We start from the raw sequence: 21,062 nt of genomic DNA, 5'->3' as shown, positions 1-21,062 counted from the left end.
GTGTGCGTCTCGTATCCTGGGAACGCAACTCCTGGATTTATACGCAGTATGTGCCTACAGAACATGTGTGTGCATTTGCTCGGCATATCCATCTGGGAACTTTCCGTTGGAGAACTTTTGGGAAGGGGCGGAAATACTGGTTAGCCGATTGGATGAACCATCTGTCTATCACCTATGTTGGTGATAGACGGCCAAATCAACCAATCAGATCCACAAAGCGTATGAAAATACAACCACAAGCCCGCCCCTGCTGCTGCAGGCAAAGCATAGCTCGTTAGCTCAGCATGCAAGCAACATGTCGGTAAAGGAGATTTGCCGTTTGTGTAACGAGAATTTAGGAATAAAAGGCACCATTTCAGGTTCCCGGACCATATTCCAAAAGAAGGATCCAAGAGAAAAAAAAGCATTAGCGAACAGCTAACAGAATTAGGGCTACCGCTGTCTGAAAATACTGGTTAGCTGATTGGATAAACCATCTGTCTATCACCACCTAACCCACCTCAAAACAAACGCTGATTGGCCCAGTTGTTTGGCTAACGGCTCCAAATTTTCTCTGCCTCAAGATGCCAGACTGATCTGCGAGTGGAAAACTGGAGCTCGCGAGATCAGGACGGTCTCACGAGGCTAGTTTGCAGATACCCTTATGGTAGTGACCAGTTGCCTCTAAACTGGGCGGATTAACTTCCAGCTGCTCCATTGTAGTGTTCATTATTTCAATTATTTAATTATTGTATAAAAAATCCTGAAATATTCACTGTGCCATGACCTGATCTAATTTTAATTGGAATATTATTTTAATTAACGTGATAGGGCAATAAAAGGTAATAGAAAGGTTTGAGATCTCCATTCTTGTCAGACTAACAGTGAATGTGGATCCCGCATGCACACACACACACACACACACACACACACACACACACACACACACACACACACACAAACACGCCAGGTGCAGGAGGACAAACAAAGAACTGTCAGGATCTCATTATAGAAAATAGAGCCACACAGCGAACACCCATTTTCTCAATTTTATTTCACCCACTCTTGAGTATCCCTCTCTCAATTTTCTTGATTACCTTCCATTGGTTAGGTCACATGTTATCTTCTGTTTTATGTTGTCTCTCACTGGTTTCTACTCTCAATGCTCCTTTTCGTAGACACAGAAACACATACATTCACCGACATGCCCACAGGCCCTCTGAGGCCTGATGGAGCACTGTCCACCAGGACATGAAAGGGACAACTGGCCAATCAGATCCCAGTGCTGGAAACCATGAATAAATGATGCTATGGAGTTGTTAAACCAGAGCTGGAGGGGAGTTGAAGTGGGACATTATAACTCAGAGAGAAAAAGGTAAAGAAGTGAAGGTGGATAATTTACTGCAATCGAGAGGTGTGAGGGCACCCAGATAGCTCAGTTGGCATAGCAGGCGCCCATATACTGTATAGAGGTTTGCTCTTCGATGCAGCAGGCCCGGGTTCGACTTCAGCTGTCCTGTCATTAAAGGCCTAAATGCCCAAAAAAGAATCTTAAAAAAATAAATAAAAAAATTATATTATATATATATATAAAAAATGAAAAAACAAGGAGGTGTGTGCATTCTCTGTCTCAATAGTCTTGTCATTGTTACTGCTCTATTCAGTCCATTCATCCAGATACTTTTCATGCTTTAAAACACAGCAGCTGTCCCTCACCACAATGTGTCATCTAATGTTGTGAAGCATGGCCACATATCCATTTTGTCTACTTTAGCCTTGGGGCAACAAGAGCCCCAATTACTTTCTAGTCCAAGTAGACCGGAAGAAGACATTTGGGGCCGTCCCTGAGGTCAAGGGAATCAATTGTAGGGTTCAAAGTTTAAATGAGAAGCAAACTGATATGGATATTCCTCACTCCTGAAAAAGACAAATTTCATTTACGTTTTAAAGGTTTGACCACTTTGTTACACACAACTATTAGATGGAATGGCATTCATTTTGTGCAAACATTCATAGTTTAAAGACTAAACGACTATTTAGACTCCCAAACCTTTCAGTTTGGGAGTCTAAATAGTCGTTTAGTCCAAACTGTATGGTTTTAAGTTTGAGGTAGAAATGTACAGCAATTTTATACTATTTGAAAAAAAAAAAAAAAAAAAAAAAAAAAAAAAGTCCGATGAAAGCACTCTTCCACTGAATTGAGTCCAGATCCAATGCTGCTGCTGCTCCACTGCCATGGACACCAGTCTGGCTAATCTAATAAAGCAGTGAATTCAACCATTTCATTGGATTATACAGCAGGAAATGATTAACATATTGAGACACGGGGTCAAGTGACAGGAGTGCGCAGGAAATGTCTCTTTTTCTCTTACTACCGGTGCAAGTATGTGAGTTTGTGTATAATGTGCTGCTAGAAAAGCAGTGTGTGAGTGAGTCTTAGAGGCCGTGGAAGAACAGAAACACCACAGGGTGAACTTAGATCAAATCAGTCTTGAAATGGGCTCTATCTAAACCAAAACCAGATGACAAGGATCAGTTTACATTGATTGAGACATGACTTGCAGCTCAGTGTGCGTTTGTGCATGTGTGTGTGTGTTTGTGCGCGTGTGTGTGTGTGTGTGTGTGTGTGTGTGTGTGTGTGTGTGTGTGTGTGTGTGTGTGTGTGTGTGTATGTATATCTCTCTTTACTCTGGGCACACAAATAGTGTTGCTTTTGGAGAAAATGTGCAGAATCGGTTGTTTTTTGGCAGGAATGAAAGAAAGAAAGAACGAAAGAAGGAAAGAAAAAAGAAAGTTTATTTTATGACTGACATTTATCTTTGATAACAAACAATAAGACTTAGATCATAATACTTAAAACGCATAACACTACATTTGCAGAAAATAATTGTGTGCGCTCAGTTATTCATGTACATTCCTCCTAATAAAACCAAAATATTGGCAAGTGAAATCCCCCAAGCAGTAGAGTCAGAAATATCTGCGGTGAATACCTTTCCATGAAATGCCTCCATGAAGTTCAATTCAGACCAATTACTGTTGCTAAGTCAACAACTCAAGGAAAACTCAGCCGGTAGAGTACATCCCCTGAGATGCATCTGACCCCTCAGCTAAGGGGTCAACGCAGACCGAGAAATGTATCAAGAGAGGGAAAGCTGGAACAGAAGCAACTGGCGCTGTGTGCGCGTGCCCGTCTGTGAGACTGTGCACGGTACACGTGTGTGTGTGTGTACAGTCCACTGGTGTGTGGGTGTGCGTGTGTGAAATTGTATCTCACAGTTACCATTTTGCTAGAATAACAACTCTATTTCTGATCTTTTAGATGCTGGACCAAGCAGCTGTCTGATATACATCGTAAAACTACTGGGGCCAGACTAGCACAACACGCACCCTGCGAACATAACCAACCACACACACACACACACACACACACACACACACTTCATGTACACATAAACCAACCATAAACCCACACACATATACATGTCCTGTGAGAGCAGTCACACCACAGAAAAGTGCACACTAACACCAATACACATGAGCCTCCCAAAAAATTATTTACACTATCAGACCAAAATACACACATACCCTCATATTAATGGAGAAAAAAAAAAATCCTTAAAATACACTTGCATGGCAACGAAACACACACACACACACACACACACACACACACACACACACACACACACACACACACACACACACACACACACACCTGCCAAGTTCAGATGCTATCACCACTGCTGAGTGCTAGATTCCTCTTCAGACAAAGGAGAATTATTTAAGTGCAGCAAAGGCCTGGAACTCATGATTGCTTATCAGGATCATGGTATTATTTACAGTATTAAGTTAAAACTGTTGGCTCAATTACTCCTGTTACAATAACTCGTAAGGGTTTTAAACTCCGAGCATGTTTAAAAAGAGGTAGCCTCAAAAGGAGACTTGCAGAACAAAACCACAGCACTGACCCGTACTGTATGGTGATGGAGCGATAGTCTTGTTTCGCTGGTTCGTGGGATCCAGTTGTGGGGACAAAGATGTGTTCGGACAGTCACATTGTGTGGACAATAATTTATTTTATTACCTCTGTTTGAGGTCTCTGTGTGTGTGTGTGTGTGTGTGTGTGTGTGTGTGTGTGTGTGTGTGTGTGTGTGTGTGTGTGTAGGCTACTGTAACTTTGTTTCATTGTGTGTGCAATAATCATAATGGTGAACCATAGACCATTTTTGCAAACGTATGCTTGTTCTCAGACTCAGTGCTGAATGTGCAAATACCTGCCTGCCTCACCGCTGTGATTGCCTTGTCTGATTAGAAACTGGTTGGTTTATTTAAACTGGAATCCTTCAGCCCCCAAAAATCTCACACATAATACTCTTAAAGGAGGATCTGATTCAGGCTCGGCGCCATGAGGGGTCTTAAGGGGGCTAAGCCCGTATTTTTTGTCGCCTCTGTTTAACTTAACGTTTTTTCAGAGGCTGAGTTTTATGTCAAGAGTGAGTACTATATTGGTGTTGTATAAAACTAGACGTAAGGAATCTACTGGTACCAACCATGACTTGCTAGCTTGTCGAGAAGGCTCCAAAGTTAGGCTGAATTGTATTTTATTTAAATTGCCCCCTGGCAATTTTTAACAGGCCCCTTAGTTACTCCATTGTGGTGCCTGTCCTGGTTTTCTGTGGGAGAATTTTAGCTTCTCTGTATTGGCCGATAACTGCTTAAGAATAATTTACCCATTGCAGGGAAACAAAAAATATGGCTAATATATTGCAGCAATTGTTTAATTTCTACTTTATATTTGCTCATATTGGCGGGCAGCGCAGCGGGGTTATCCATTGGCATTATCACTACTGCAAGATATTGTGCAATCCACGTTAAAATGAATACAGCCGCTGTGGGCTTGGGTAGTTAACACTTTTTTCTAAATCAACATACTGTAATAGGTATGAGGACTGAGTGAGAGCAAGTTTGGAAAGTTTGAAGGGATTGCAGAACAGATGGAGAGGATAAGCCAAAAGGTTTTGTTTTTACAGAGCGAGCCAGAAGTGAGTTTAAGGGCAGGGCCAACTACTGAGGGGAGAAAGTGAGGAAGTAAGAAAGAAAGAATTTAGAGAAAATGATGGTTGATGATTAAAAACAAAATAAAGATCTGGACCAAACCCATCCATTCCACTTCAGAACACACTCATCCTCCAAATGGTTTGAATCATCCTAAAGAGCATTTCAAAGAAAGTGTTTTTGCATACACTTGTGTGTATGTGTGTGCATGACAGACAGAGCTGGAGTGTTGGGAGTACTGCACATGCTTATGAAATGATAAAAAATGAGTGTGCACAGGGAGGGTTCAGCCTTTGATCGTGTGAAAAAGACAGCCAGACGTTGAGTAAGGAGAGAGGATGGACCAAGGGATGGATAACAAAGTAAAGGGATGGAGAGAGGGATAACAAAGAAAGAGACACAGGGGCCAAAGTAAGCAAGACCACTAGTGGATTCTATGATCTAACCGGCAACCACAGTGTGTGTGTGTTCTGTCCAAATCTCTCTCATGTGTGCCCAGTACACAGTAGTGAAAAACATGTTTTGAAGTTGAGTATTATGTTCACATTGAGCACACACACACACACACACACACAATCTCTGCAACTATCGCTCTGCATGGAATGATCTCTCAGCTCCAAAACCTGACTCAGTGTAACATTATGTTCTTCTTTCATACGTAACATTTCTCATATTAGTGATGGTCTATAACAATGCATGCTTCTGACCCTACTGTTACATTTGTCCTTAAAGCTGCATTAATTAACATTTATTTAAATTAATTAAACACTGTTTGTTTACATGTTCACCATATCAGCTTCGTAAGATCATGTGTCAGTGATGTGGTTACAGCTTGCAGCACTGCCCCTAACTGTCCAAAATAAATACAATTTGTGTTGCCAACCACGGGTAATACATAAAACCAAAAGTAACCAAAAACGTGTTTATTTAGATCTACGCTGTAGGAATTCACGGTGTTGGTTTGCAATAAGAGGTGGAGAGAAAGATTTATTGTTTGTTCAAAACCACTTTCAAAGAATTCTTCTGTTACAGGAAACTGTATGATTTTTTTTTTTAAAAAGGGGATAGAAACTAAGCTACTTTTCTGTTACAGAACCACCAGGACAATGTGTCTCCCTGATAATGTTGACATGCTGATATTTTGGGGGAAAAAAGACAAAAGTATCAAAAGAGGGGGGGAAAAAAACCACAATTGTGAAAAAAATTGAAAATGTGCATAAACAACCCCGTTTATTTTGTCAGTGGGTGACACCACTGGAAGAGGTGGAGTGGAGCAACAACAGAGAAAAAACAACCACTTTTTGGATCACTATTCCCCTCACACAAAGTACTCTATATACAGTATCTCACAAAAGTGAGTACACCCCTCACATTTTAGTAAATATTTCATTATATCTTTTAATGGGACAACACTGAAGAAATGACACTTTGCTACAATGTAAAGTATTAAGTATACAGCTTGTATAACAGTGTAAATGTGCTGTCCCCTCAAAAAATAACTCAACACACAGCCATTAAGGTCTAAACCGCTGGCAACAAAAGTCAGTACACCCCTATGTTAAATTCCCATAGAGGCAGGCAGATTTTTATTTTTAAAAGGCCAGTTATTTCATGGATCCAGGATACTATGCATCCTGATTAAGTTCCCTTGGCCTTTGGAATTAAAATAGCCCCACATCATTCCATGGTTGACACCAGACCCTTCTGGGTAAGGTTCATTCACAGCTCATTCTCAAAGGGGCGTCACCAACGGACACCGCTCAAATGCCTCCGGGCGCAATTGGATAGTCCTTCAACCAATCAGACCAACGATCCGGGTGATGTAGCAGCAACAGCGGCATCAACGGGTTGCCGTCATGTTGAATGTAAACAAGAAGCTGCTTGCCGTCGCTGCGCTATCGCCATAGTGTAAAGCCCTCCTCAACGGTTGTGATTGGTGCCTCGATTTGGAAAAATTGGAAATGGGCTTGAATGGGCTCTTGGCCAGACTGACTCGCCAGAGCAAATCTCAAATTTGCCGGAAGTTCGTCAGGGTTTTACCAGGCTAAAAGATAACCAATATTTGGAACCAATAACATGTACAGTGAAAATGAAAATATTTAAATCCAAATTAAGATTTTGGAATTAATAAATTAGAAACATTCAACATAATACAAAGTAAAAGATTGTCAGATAGTGTTGAGGGCAGGACATTAAGTCAGACTCAGTGGTGAGTGAAATGGAAACAGAGGGACAGACACAGAGCTGTAGCCAAGCCAAAGTAGCGCACTTTTTAATGAATTAACTTTATCAGTTATTGGGCAAATAAAACGCTGATACAGATAATCTGCAAACTGCCGATCCCTAAATCATATGCAAATATTCTATTTTATCAAATGAATATTCTATTGTGAATAACTGTTCTTTATCTTATCTCTATGATAAAGAAAACTATAATCAAACTTTCACTGTTTAACACATTTTTTATCATCATCATCATCATCTACACAGTCTAAAGCAATGAAATGCAACTGTTCTGCCACAAAGTACAGTCATAGAGGTGTCAATTCAATTCAAACATACAGTGTGTACATGAAAAGTCCAAAGAAGAAGAAGAAGAAGTTTGCTTGCTGTGTACTGATTGAAAAAAATGAAGAAGGGTGATCCACTAATACACAAGAAGTTTTATGGTTTATTTCATCTCAGACGTAATGAATGTTCCAGACACTACACGTTAAAGTTGACTTCCCTTACATCTTCCTTTGGCAGATCCAGATGGGGTTAGGCTACATGGTTCCCTTCACAGCTTACTGTGAACGCAGCAGATGGATTGTGGCCATCAGAGAAACAGTTTGCAGCTAATTTAGCTAACTTCCTCCCAAGAGTCTTTTGCAACCATACGTAACATTTAGCATGGCACCGCTTTGCAACTTAGGTGAAATGGAATCAAAGGTTTTCTGATACAAACTACTTTCCAATAAAAAAAAAAAAAAAAAAAAAAAAAAAAAAAAACACTTCGACCAGGAACTTGTTGGCCTACAGGGTCAACATTTTTTATATATATAATAATTTATGATATTATACCCAATTTTTGAGTTACAAAAAGCAGAAATTATAAATTATTTTAACTAATAGTTCAGATCAGAGGATGTTGAGTGGATAATCACAGACTGGTTAAAGTCAACATTTAGTCTGGATACGGTTTTAAAACCATGTAAAAAAAACACCAAAAATTCAATGGAAGTAATCAATAATTTGACATGCGAAGAACGTATCCATACAACGTACATCCATGCATCAAAGTTATTTGGTTGAACAAAACCACTATTTCTGATATAAAAACACTTTAAAAAACGGGTCAAATTTGACCCAAGGATAACACAAGGGTTAAGCAGTGTGTTTGTGAGGACAGAAATCCTCGACTGGTGGTGGTGCAACTCTCCGTACATTTTCCAGTTCATCCTTGATGTCCGTTAACTCAATTAGGTCTCTCACACACCAGAAAGCCTCCATTCTTCCATCTTTCCCAATCATGCTCTCACATCTCACTGCTCTTTTTATACTCTCTTGGTCTTGCCAAATCTCTTACATTGTCTACAACATGGTCTTCTTCTCTCACGCTCAGTCTCTCAATCTAATTCAGTGGGTGCTTTGTTGGCCTGGCATGAGAACTCAATAACCGACTGTTGAAGTAGAAGGTAACAAAAATAAACAGCAGCTATAGGGGAATCACGAGCACAAAAGAACCGTTATTATTCATGCAATTCGGTTCTTCCTTTGAATTGAGAAATTTAGCAGCGACGCAACTCTTCGGGAACTTTTTTGCTCTCTCAATGCTCTGCCCCTCTTCGCTTTCCCTCCTGTCTTGACTTACAGTATGGTGACTAACAACATCTTTATCTGTTCCTTGAGTCCCTCAACTTTATGGAAATGCGTCACTGGAGTACCTCTTTAAAAATGCACTTGCTCGTTAGCCCCTGTAACCACAGGTAATTGCCAAATCAACCAAGACTATCATTTTAAAGATTACTGATTAGGAACATTTTCTGAATTCAGAATGAAAACATGAAAGTGTTTCAAAACGTCAGCTTGTCAAACAGGCTACAAGAAAGTGGAAACGCAGCAAATACAGCACATTAACCTTTACGGTTGGTCCAAGCCAACAACTGTTTTGGAACATCACTTACACCGAAGGACAAGATACAATATCACATTTTTCAGAGCGATAATGTGTGTGTTTCTGTGTGAGCATGTGTATGTACTGTATCAGGTTTAATTAGTGATCCCTGTTCCCACGTCTGAAGTTGTCCAGAACTGTGGGAAAAAGGCAAAGTGGCATAGACGTCATCAAAATACTGACCTCCGTCTGGTTGTCTTAGATTGTTAAAGATCCTTAATGTTTATTATTGAACACGGAAGAAGAGGCTGCATAGTGGCCCTCCAGTTCACACAGAGACACACACTAACTGATGTTTATTATTGGATGCAGACAGACTGGCAGCTCAACAATAGAGGGGGCAGAGAGCAGCTTTCCAATCAATGTGCAATTTCCACCTTTCCCATTGCACTGATTTCCAATACTGACCACTAAACAAGCCTTTCCTTCTATGCTAGGGATGTAACGATGCACCGTGAATTTCGATAGAAATGTGTTAAGATTACAACCAGTTAAGATTGTTGTTTTTTTTTTAAATGAATCGCGATGCAATTTTAAAAAACGGCATAGGACGTAATGTCCTTTTGATTTTGCAATTCAGTCATTGGCCACTGTAGCCCAGTTCCCACCACGTACCACAGCTTCTGGCACGGTCCACTGCTCCAAAGCACAAGCAGGTGCCAGCCACGCCCCAGCCAGCCATGTAGAGTCACAAATACAGCAAAGGCATGTTCCCTTACTAGCCTCCCACCCATTAACACACAGGCAACCAAACACCAAGTCTCGTTGGTTTTAGGCTTATGGAATTTGTCTTGAAAAAGGTTTTACACATCTGCTGTGGGATTTCTCAAACCATGGAGGCGAATTTAAAACAGGAAACACACCAATTTTGGGAGTTACAAAAGGTATATTCCAGGGACTGTGTAACATACTGTATGTTTATATTCAAGTTAGAAAGGCCCCAGTGGCTGTGAGAATTATGACTGTTGCCACAGAGTCTACTGAGGGACAAGTGTAGGGTGGTTGGATGGGTCATTAACCTTAACAAAGTTGTTTTTATGCCTAAACCTAAAATGTTTTTTGTTTTTTTTAAACAGTGATTTGTAATGGTTTTGGAAGGCACTGACAAATGATGCCTTCCCTCCAATAGGGATGCCATATAAAACACTAGTGTCGTTCTGCAGGGCAGTTACAAACTATGTATTTTGACGCTGAATTGAACTTATTTAATGTTGTTGCTTACTCTTTACCTTAAACTCTCACACTCACTTTTTTAATCTTCAAATTATTTGTTTTTAATTTGTATATTTGATTTCTCTTCATATCCTTTCTGTTATCAATATATATTATGTGTACTGCACCCAATGTTCCCATTTTGGATAATAACGTCCGAGTGAAAACAGAGCTCAAAAGTACTGCTCCAAAACCTGTCCTGTACACTATAACTCATGCAGGTAAATATTTATACTTATTAAAATGGGAGGTGAGGGTTTGTTTTTTAACTTCAGAGACTGACGTCTCATGGGAAAACTGACTTCTCGCTGTGACAGGTGCATCCCAGATGTGAAGAGTAGTAATGTAGAAGGTCTGGAGGAAAAAGAGAACAAGTACGACACAGAGAGCGTTAGAGAAGACAATGAGGCAGAGTATGAGGGATTTAGCAAGATAACAACTATTATGAACATTCTGTACTGTGATGAAAGACAGAACTGAAACCAAAGGCAGAATAGAAATAATGAAACACAGAGGTTGGCTTAGGGGGAATGTGTGGAAATACAGATAGCGGGTAGTGGATGAAGTAAATTCCAGAGCAAAAAAAAAAAAAAAATGTACAGTGGCCATTTAATTATTGTGATAAATTCTTGAGTGGTCTAGTTTTACCTACTCTTCTTTGAAGTAATATCACATGGGCGTTTGTTATCTTTGCTGGTGGGCTGCACATTGCATCCTTTCCCACTCCTTAGATATTGTGGCACCAACTGCTGTATGGAAACAAGACTGCACGTCCATTCATTTGATCACAAACCACCTTTTAAGGTTACTATGCTAAGGCTAACATCCTAAAATTCACCAAAGTTCACATGGCATCTGGCCTAGTGGTGCATTTGTACCTCACTTCTACTACATATGGACACACACACACACACACACACACACCCCCCCCCACCCCTCTGGGGCTGCAACCTATGATCCAGGAGAGCTGTATTCTGGGTAACACTGTTTTCATAACCGCTTCTAGTCCTCGGTCCACAAACACAGAACCACAGAACATATGTACCACATTACACACTCATTCACCCTCTCATACAACACACTAAAGTGTAACTCCAAACAAGCTTAAAGACTGTTTAGCTAAGTTAGTGCTGTCCAATACATTTCTTCAAAAGCTGTGTTATTCCAGAAGTTAACATGCTTTTTAGGAGTGAAGTAATGCAGCTACACACAAACAAGCCAATTAATACCCATACATACCAATATCGGGCTTATTTTTTGCAGTCTAAGCAGATAAATATTCCAAAAGAACCACACACACAGTGCTTTTTGTAATAGGCTGTTGTGTGTCTGTGTATACAGTATCATGAAGTTATGTTATGTTTCTTCATGGTTTGAGTCAGTGCAAACTGAGGCTGCTGATTATTTAAAGTTGATTAGTCACTTCCACCAACAGAGATAAGACCAGCAGCGTACCCATTTTCTCATGGCATTCTCTTCAGAGACTAGACTAAAACATGAGTGAGCTGTTTCATTAACAGCCCGCAGAAAATGGAGACTTCATCAAAAAAAAAAAACACCATACTGGCGAATTGGCGGTGTCAGGGTGTCCTTGGGATTGTTTTCAGGACACTATGAGCAGGTGTTTATGCTGGAACCCCCACCCAAACATTCACACGCACAGGCTGGAATCGAGGCTATTTTCGATTAGGGACACAGATTCATTTTACTTTTGCATCTAACAAATATCCAAACACAATCCTCCCGTCAGTGCTAGAAGACTGGAGCCATTGCCTTCTTATAGCTGCCGACACAATTTCAGTTAAAACTATTTTTAGGTGTTTGTTACTCTTTGTAGTATTTCTCTCGACATGAATTCAAAAACACATCTCCATAAATAAATGATAAGACCCAGATTGTGCACAGTTTCATTCACTGGCCTTCTTGGGAACCAACGCTGAGACTCACCGGACAATCTCTCAACCAACCCACCCACACACACACACGTATCGTTTGTGTCTTCTTGTGTAACATGTCCAGTGGTCAGAAGTCTAGTGGGTGGCTATGTCCTAGAAATCAAACAAACAAAAAAAAGGTGGGAGGAGAGCACACAGACACCTGTTTATCAGTATGATAGTGTTGCCAGAGGATTCCTCCGCCACTCCCAAAACAAAATGAACTGCTGCCGGCCACAGCAAAACGTATTTAAGCCACCTAAGAAAAGGACAATCTAAAAAAAAAAAAAAAGGACCACCCAAACGCCATCTATCGTGGTAAATGCTATGGATAAGTGCGTCTTACAACCTCATTTCAAACAGTTTGAACTATCCCCGTTAAAGCCCCTTTCCCACACGCACTGCAAACCTGACATGATCTAAACATTACCCGGCGGAGCTGTATGTGAGAACGTAAATGTCTGAATCAGTTGGATCGGACATCAAACAGAGTCTACCCTGCCAGCTCTCTAGTGCAAAGACCGTGTAATCTTTGATGGAGATCATGTGAGAATAGAGCTTTTCACCGCATTCTCCAGGAAATAAACGGGACGTCTGGATGACCACCACTTCAGTGCTACTTGAGGTTGGGCTGAGAAAACCAAATATCAGAATACTTTTATCGATTTTGCCATGATATTGTAGGGTTGACAATTGGTGCTTTCAAAAAAATATTTAAACAATGAGATTTTTGATAAATAATCATCAGTAATGTGGATAAAATGACTAAGCAGGTAAAGGAAATAATAGAACAGCTATAATGTCTGGTAACTTCAGAAAATTACATCACTTTACGGTAATGCAGCTTGTAAAACCAAGAAAGGACAACACTTACGATATCCAAAATCTAAGACAATATCCACTCTCATATCATGATAGATATAATATCGATATATTGCTCAGCCTTAACTTGAGGTACAGATTTGGTACACATGCCGTTTTACATCAGGAGAACCTAAACACTGATAGGCTTTCACAACACAGCATCACCCAAATTGCTGACTTGGGTTGACATATTTCAACTCACGAGTATGCCAATTTTGCCTGATTTGCGCTGCCCGTTACTAATTCACGCCTTTGCATTGAATTAGTATGTAATCATTTGCGCAAAATGCAGGCGATGTGACCGAGCCATGAGTCTCACATTTAAAGCCCTGGTTCTTGGCAATATTAGCGTGTATCCACTTCCAGGATTGATCCGGTGCCGCCGGAAATTCCGCCGTATGTCCTTCTTTTCAGCCGGATGTCCCTTACCTTACCAAACTCTGGTCGATTTCTGAGGACTATGGTTAACTGCTCCTCAGATCTCTGCAGGGTAAATCCAGACAGCTAGCTAGACTATCTGTCCAATCTGAGTCTTCTGTTGCACGACTAAAACAACTTTTGAACGTATACGTTCCACCAAAACAAACTCCTTCCCGAGGCTATTTTGCAGAGAAACCGGGGCTCGGTGCGGCGCATGATCGCCCATGACGATTGGGATTGGTTTAAAGAAATGCCAATAACCCAGAGCACGTTTTTCTCCCATCCCAAAATGCTCTGCAGACCCTCCTCCGCAATGCTGTGGAAGAAGATCTGGCAATGCGAGACTATGGCAATAAATAAATAAATTGTGTAAAACGAAAAATAAATGAGTTTTTATTCCTCAACTTTTTAGCTATTCTCATCTGGTTTGAATAATGACCCACCCCAACCACCTCCCATCAGCTCTTCTTCACTGTCTCTCTCCCCACCTCCTGCTGGAGTCAACCTCCAGATGTTGGACACAACCTTTCAACATTCCAACTACTAGTCTACTAACTGCCCTTACAAACATACATACATACGTTGTAGGCCGCAATCACACAAGGAAGTTCAAAGCTGTGCCAGAAGGGAGCAGGTGGCCAGAAACAACATGCTGCATGGGACCAGAGGTCTATCGGAGGCAACGGGCTCAATCTCCAAACTGCCTTCATCCGGAGACCCTGGCCAGGAAAACAGAAGCTCCACATAATAAAGCCTTTCACTAATAATGTATTGTACATGTGCACTTCTTGTACGTTGCTTTCAACTCTCATTTAAAATTGCTGCATATGGCCATACATAGTGATACTGACATGTTCTTGTTTTTTTGTTTTGTATCGTTTTAAATGTTTATATTCTGTGTTGCTCACTCTAGGCATCTGTTTGTAATGAGCAGCAGTGTCAAATACACAAGATCAACACTAATACAACATACAACAATAAATAGCAAAAATGTAAAAACAAAACAAATTTAAACTTAATTAAAAAATGTAAAAAAGCCATATTTATCAAGCCTGCTCGTAGTCAAGCTGATATTACCGTACCCTGTTTGAGTTTAGCAGTGAGGTGGCTGAGGGTCTGAAGGAGTGTTTATATCTGTTTGTTCTGACTAATGGGTATTTGAAGTGGGAACAGAAGGCAAAGTCTGAAACTCTAGGTTCAGACCTTGCCTTCTGATGCAATATTATTAAAATATCATATTAACAGTACACAATGTACATTGGGTGCTACAATGACCCAATATCAGGAGCCAGGTGTCTTAGTTTAAAGTAACACTATGTAATTTTTTCCGCATCGGTCCCCCTACAGGTTGGAAGCGGAATTGTCCATTACATTACATTACATTACGCGAGTTTGCCAGATCGGGTAGCGGCTCTGTAGTTTGAATGACCTGGACTATGTAATGTAATGGACAATTCCACTTCTGAGATGTAGGGGGACCGAAGTGGGAAAAGTTTCTTAGTGTTGCTTTAACTTACAGTTAACATATAGTTTAACAATAGCCTGTGAGCGGTCAACTAGAGTTAACTACTTATTTTTTTGTGCATTTAGCACCCTGAAACAAAAAACATTTTCACAGGCATAGAAAGAGTAGCAACATTAAAACGTAGGTAGTCCACACTACTTCAATGATTGTACTAAATGTACAATCATTGAAGTTGTTCTACTGAAGTGGAACAACACCAAACTGTCTTTTACTTCTCAGAAAAGCAAAAAAAATAAAAAAAAATAAAAAGTCTAATCTAGATTGTTTGCCTGTGAAGTCATTGACTAATTCTTCAAGGGAGGAGAGGGCCTTCCCAGCAGCATGAGTGTACAGAAGGTTGTCTGCTAAAATAGAAAGTGCACGCTGTGAGCCCCATTCTCAAATGAACACATCTGTTAGCATAACTATTTCTGTAGAACGAACACTCCCCTGCCCTGCTGGTCTTAATCACATTCTCCTACACATGTGCACATACAAAGACTCACACAGAGACAGACGTGCACAACGTCCCGACTTTTCCCAGTCCACATTTTGACACAGAATAGACTACTTGAGTACAGCCTACACTTAAGAGTAGGAGTAAAACATGCAGTCCCAAACTGAAAGTTGAGATGATGTCTTTAGTCGCCTGTAGTGGCTACCGACCTCATTTTCTGGACTCAATATCTGTCTGAATATGTTTAAAAAGCTTCAGAATCTAGCTTGATATGTATATTTGGCCTTTGTGATCATTTTGATCACAAATCTGATCTTGAACTAACAAACAGGTAAACTATTGTGATTCATGATATTTTTGTATTGAAGGAAACATTTGATTTCGGCACTCAATCAGGCAACATTTGGAAGCTGCAAGGAAACCGGGATTATGAGACTGATTTTTTGGGGTTATTGTGTTTTTATTTTTCCTTTACTTAAAAATGTTTTTTTATAAATATTAGGTCAACATTTATCTGCAGTATTACATGTATTAGGCTACCTGTATGGATTCCAATTTTACAAATAAACTAAAAAGGGCAGTCGGAGAGCGCAGACCTCCGCCAAGGCATGACCCATCTCATGTTAGCAGTGGGAGTTGAAAAACTCATTTTTCAGATTATTCCGACAAAAGAAATCCATCAAATAGCTGTTGAGATATTTCAATCAAAACCATCCTCACTGGATGGCACTATATAAAAAAGTCATGGGATCCCCAAAGTCATCCTACGCGCGCCATGAGTTTCAAAGTTCATGGCCATCCACCAAATAGTTAACATATCTCCATCTTGTCCAAAGAGAGGGACCGACTGACACACCAATATTGCCATCCATTCCCTAGAGCCACATCACTGGCGTAGCTAGAAAAAGAAACAGTATGTAAACTGAGAGAGACATGGATTCTTCTGTACATCACATCCATCAAATGGTTATTGGGTTTCCTTTCAATATCCATGCTCGTACCCCAACTCCAAACACACAGAAACCTTCCCTACTGCTTCTTTCTCAGCAGGATTGAGCACATGAAAGGAGGACAAAGCACTTCCGTCTGTCCTCCATCAGTCCTCTAAATCCTGTCAGAGGCTGAGATGAAGTGCCCTTTCTCCCCATTTTTTCACTTCAAAATCTGGATTCAATAACCCCACTGATCTTCAAAAACACTCAGACGGCTCAGTTGGTAGAGCGTGCGCCCATATAAAGCTTTACTCCTCGACACAGCAGGCCCAGGTTAGACTCCGACCTGCGGCCCTTTGCTGCATGTCTTCAACTGTCCTGTCAAATAAAGGCCTAAAAATAATCGTAAAAAAAAACAACCACACTGTCGACTACAAACAATCATCTGTCTTACAGACGGACACACGCAGACATGGAAACATCCACCCACACACATTTTGAAATAAGCAAACAAATCTGACCTGAATTTGAAGCATGTTATTAGTTGGCTAATCAGAGTATATAAATAAAAATGAAATACAGACAGTACTGATACTAATGTATAAATGTAAATATTGTTAGAATAAAGGATTCAAAACATTTTATTTTGCCTGATTTCATTCAGGACTCACTATGGTAGGAATAATTTCTATTCAGTGTGTGTGATACTGAGAGTTTGGCGATTCTTGTTCTCTTTGGGATTTATGCCTGTGCTTTTGACAGTTGTGACAGTTATACAATGATTCCTTATGATAAATTAATTAATTAATTAGGTTCTGTGCCATACCTGCCCTGTATAACACTGTTAAATAATGCAGGCCAGCAGTAATAATGCAGTTATGTGTGCGGCTGATAGAGTTGGAAGAAATTGAAGAACACACACACAAAGCACCGCACAGTTAAACCCGTACAGTTTCAATAAAAGCACACTGTTCACAATAATGCTTTGATCTCTGCTCTTTCTCCATCTCATGCTGTTTCGAGACACAAGTCCTGCAGTTATACAATGGTCTTTACACTTGGCGCTAGCTCAGTGTTGATGTACAGTATGTAGCCTGTGTGTGTGTGTGTGTGTGTGTGTGTGTGTGTGTGTGTGTTAGCCTAGTGTTTTCCCTGACTTACAAGAGAATCCCTCTACCCTGAAACTCTATCAAATCTCCAATCATTCCAAACCAGTTCATGCCCTCCAAACATTGGGCAGAAATCCAGGGGCTTCACCGTCTGGATAAACAGGTTAGGAGCACTGTGGAATGGCCCATAAAACCTCTGCCAATCCCATCCGCAATCCCTGCTTCGATCTCCACACCGAACCTTGAAAGCGTTCAGACGATCCCAGCAAAACACTGCTGGAGGAAAGGAGCACTGGCGGTTTGTCTGCAATGGCCATAATGGGGCTGTAATGGGTTCAGTTTGTGGGGAATGCAAGGTGATTCCATGGGCTTTGTTGACTTGGGGGCTGAGGAAAAGCAAGTGAGAGCGGAGTGCTTGTTGAGGATGTAGAGTTTCCCTTTAAAATGTTCCAATTCAAATTATTTGCAGAATTTATAAGAGGCAGGGCTGAGAGGGGATTACTGAGGCCTTGTTTAAAAGGGGACATTGGGATTATTGACACAGTCTTGTATCAGAGTGCTGTATGGAGTGCTTTATCATTGCTAAAAACCACAAACATGGCATGATCTCCTTCTTAAGTAAAAATAAAAAACACATTTCTTGTCTTGTTGCCAGTGTGGGTGCTAGGCTATCATGCACAGCTGCTGCAGTCCAAACACTAGTCCATGTGCATTAGATTCTTAAGTGCCATAGCATGCGCATGGCTCTCTAAACCACTTTCATTACCACTGCCACTATTGTTCTGACTTGCAATTGAGCTTGTAAAATTAGATATCCAAGATCTTACTAGATACACAGATGGATAAAAAGATAGATCAATAACAAACTTCAAAAAAACCTCAGCTATCAAGGAGTGATGCATCGCTGCCATCTACTGAGCATTTCACATCAATGCATCCTGCGATTACTGACAGTTTTTTTTCAGTATTTTTAGACTATCTACAATATCTGCTGCATTACTATGGCTTCAATGCAATGTCTGTGTCCCCCCACACTGAGAAACTAAGTGACATGAATTGGTTATTACAAAATGGGGTACACAGAAATATTCACTGTAGGATCATAACAAAATGTGATTATTTTTGGTTTACTGATTGATTTTATGGAAGTCATACTTTGTCCTAGGTAGCCTAGCCTACAGCCTGAATATTGATATTCAAAATCTTTACTCTTAAAGAATTAGGAAATTGGTTGAGCCCAACCAGAAATCCAAATAAAGTAGTTAATGGTGGAGTTTTTAGCTGGGGGAAAATGATAGAGCTACTTTGACAGATGCAATACCAGAATACTACACAACCTTGCATAATGCGCTATTTCACCATTCCCACAGAGCCAGTACATACCTGTTCTCCTTAACTTGGCTGTAACGTTACTGCTCCATTCCTCACTGGCCGTTTGGGTTTCGCCCAATTTCACCGCATTATTTCCTGCTGCTTTCATGTTAGGCAAGCCTCTCAGGAAGATGCTTGAGCTCCTAAAAAGCCTGTTCTTGACCAGGTGCCATTCCTTCCGAACAATAACACACACGGGAAGCCAACAAGGCGTCTTTTCTGACAAGCTAGCAGTTAACGTTAGCCATTTCTTTCAGGAGAACCATTCCATATTAAATCTGATATTTATTGTAGGCTACCAGAGGTTTGGTTTATAACGATATCCCGAGGCTAGTGGGCACCGAGTTGTTTCATTTCAAGTTTTTCTTCAAAAGGCTGACTTTCACGTTTGAAAGTCTTTGACTTTCTTTGACATAAACTTCTTCCAAGTACGAGAAAATCACTACAACGGCACTTGGCAAATAGCCAATCAAATTGCAGCTGGCATCTCACAGCTGGCGTAAACCCCTTTAATTGCAAATTACTTTGGACATGCGCATTGTTGTCCCACATTAGCGGAACTTGACATTGCAAGATGTATATGTATTCAGTGGTGTAGTCAGATGTATTGTAATGGGTATACTGTACTGTATAAATATATTGGCCTATATATATTGGCCAGAATCTGCCTTTGGGGGAGGGGGCCATATCATATCATCTGGCTGTCCTCCCCCAGGGTTATTTTGAGAGTCAAAGAATTAATTTCCTGCGTTCAGATAACTTTTACTCACCAATTTAATACCTTTATTTAGTCTATGCGAAGAAGAAAAACACAGATGACAATTGAAAATATAATGGAAAGTATGTTGTTGCGTGTCATTGGGCATTTTTAAGTGGGTATATGGAAATCCTGGAGCTTTCTTAACATGTAGACAACACCACTGTATGTATTACATTAACATGCACGCTATATGAGATAGCATGGATGTATTAGCTAACCCCACATAGTGGCCTCTCCAGCTAAGAACACATTGGTTGATGTATCGCAGTGGGAATTGAACCCAGATCTCCCACACCAAAGGTATGTGTCATATGTCCACTGCGCCATCGCCACCAATTAACACACCACTTTAAAACTATTATCCAGCCACTGACCTTACATCATAGAATAAGCTTTACTTGTATTTGTAGGTTAAAGGTCCCATGACATGGTGCTCTTTGGATGCTTTTATATAGACCTTAGTGGTCCCCTAATACTGTATCTGAAGTCTCTTTTATATAGACCTTAGTGGTCCCCTAATACTGTATCTGAAGTCTCTTTTATATAGACCTTAGTGGTCCCCTAATACTGTATCTGAAGTCTCTTTCCCGAAATTCAGCCTTGGTGCAGAATTACCGCCACTACAGCCAATCCCACAATGAGCTTTCCTTAGGATGGGCCATTTCTGTGTCTGTAGCTATTGAGGAGAGAGGGGGGGCAAAGTGGAGGATGGGGGCGTGGCCTTGACCAACTGCCACTTTGCTTGTTTGAAAGCCATGATGTCTCTCTCTCATGGGTGGGCCAAATTCTCTGGGTGGGCAAAGCAGAGAAAGGGGAGGTAACCTTGCTCCTTATGACCTCATAAGGAGCAAGATTCCAGATCGGCCCATCTGAGCTTTCATTTTCTCAAAGGCAGAGCAGGATACCCAGGGCTCGGTTTACACCTATCACCATTTCTAGCCGCTGGGGGACCATAGGCAGGCTGGGGAACGCATATTAATGTTAAAAAAAAAAAAAAAAAAACTCATAAAGTGAAATGTTCATGCTATGGGACCTTTAAGTAGCCTACTGTTTTTCATGTTGAGTACACTATAGTGAATTCTCAATGACTTTACTGTATACTAAAAACGTTTCATTGTTCACCTTTTGAGCTGAATTTATGTGAATGTGAAAGCAGGCAATGTTTTTTTATTATTATTTGTATCTTGTCTGTTGCAGTTGTCTTTTTCTGTGTCCATCTGTTGGTATAGATTCTTGATTGACAGCAACTAAGTTCCAGTAGTGTGAAAACATGTAGCTAAATTTAAGGTTGACACCAATAAGCAACACT

The 21,062-nt window shown here is 40.5% G+C and overlaps 1 protein-coding gene across 1 annotated transcript in view; it reads right to left on the bottom strand.

Annotated features, from left to right (window-relative positions):
* slc7a14a (solute carrier family 7 member 14a) overlaps nucleotides 1–19,462 on the bottom strand; it is a 57,523-nt gene extending 38,061 nt beyond the window's left edge. Inside the window, exon 1 of the mRNA XM_028566479.1 lies at nucleotides 19,006–19,462. The gene's annotated coding sequence lies outside the window, so the exon portion shown is untranslated. The remainder of the gene's footprint in view (nucleotides 1–19,005) is intronic.
* Nucleotides 19,463–21,062: the final 1,600 nt, after the last annotated feature.

Source organism: Perca flavescens, chromosome 20 (genome assembly GCF_004354835.1).
Source record: "Perca flavescens isolate YP-PL-M2 chromosome 20, PFLA_1.0, whole genome shotgun sequence".
Lineage (NCBI taxonomy): Eukaryota > Metazoa > Chordata > Actinopteri > Perciformes > Percidae > Perca > Perca flavescens.
The sequence above is the reverse complement of the archived record's forward strand: the minus strand, read 5'-3'. Positions and strand labels throughout refer to the sequence as shown.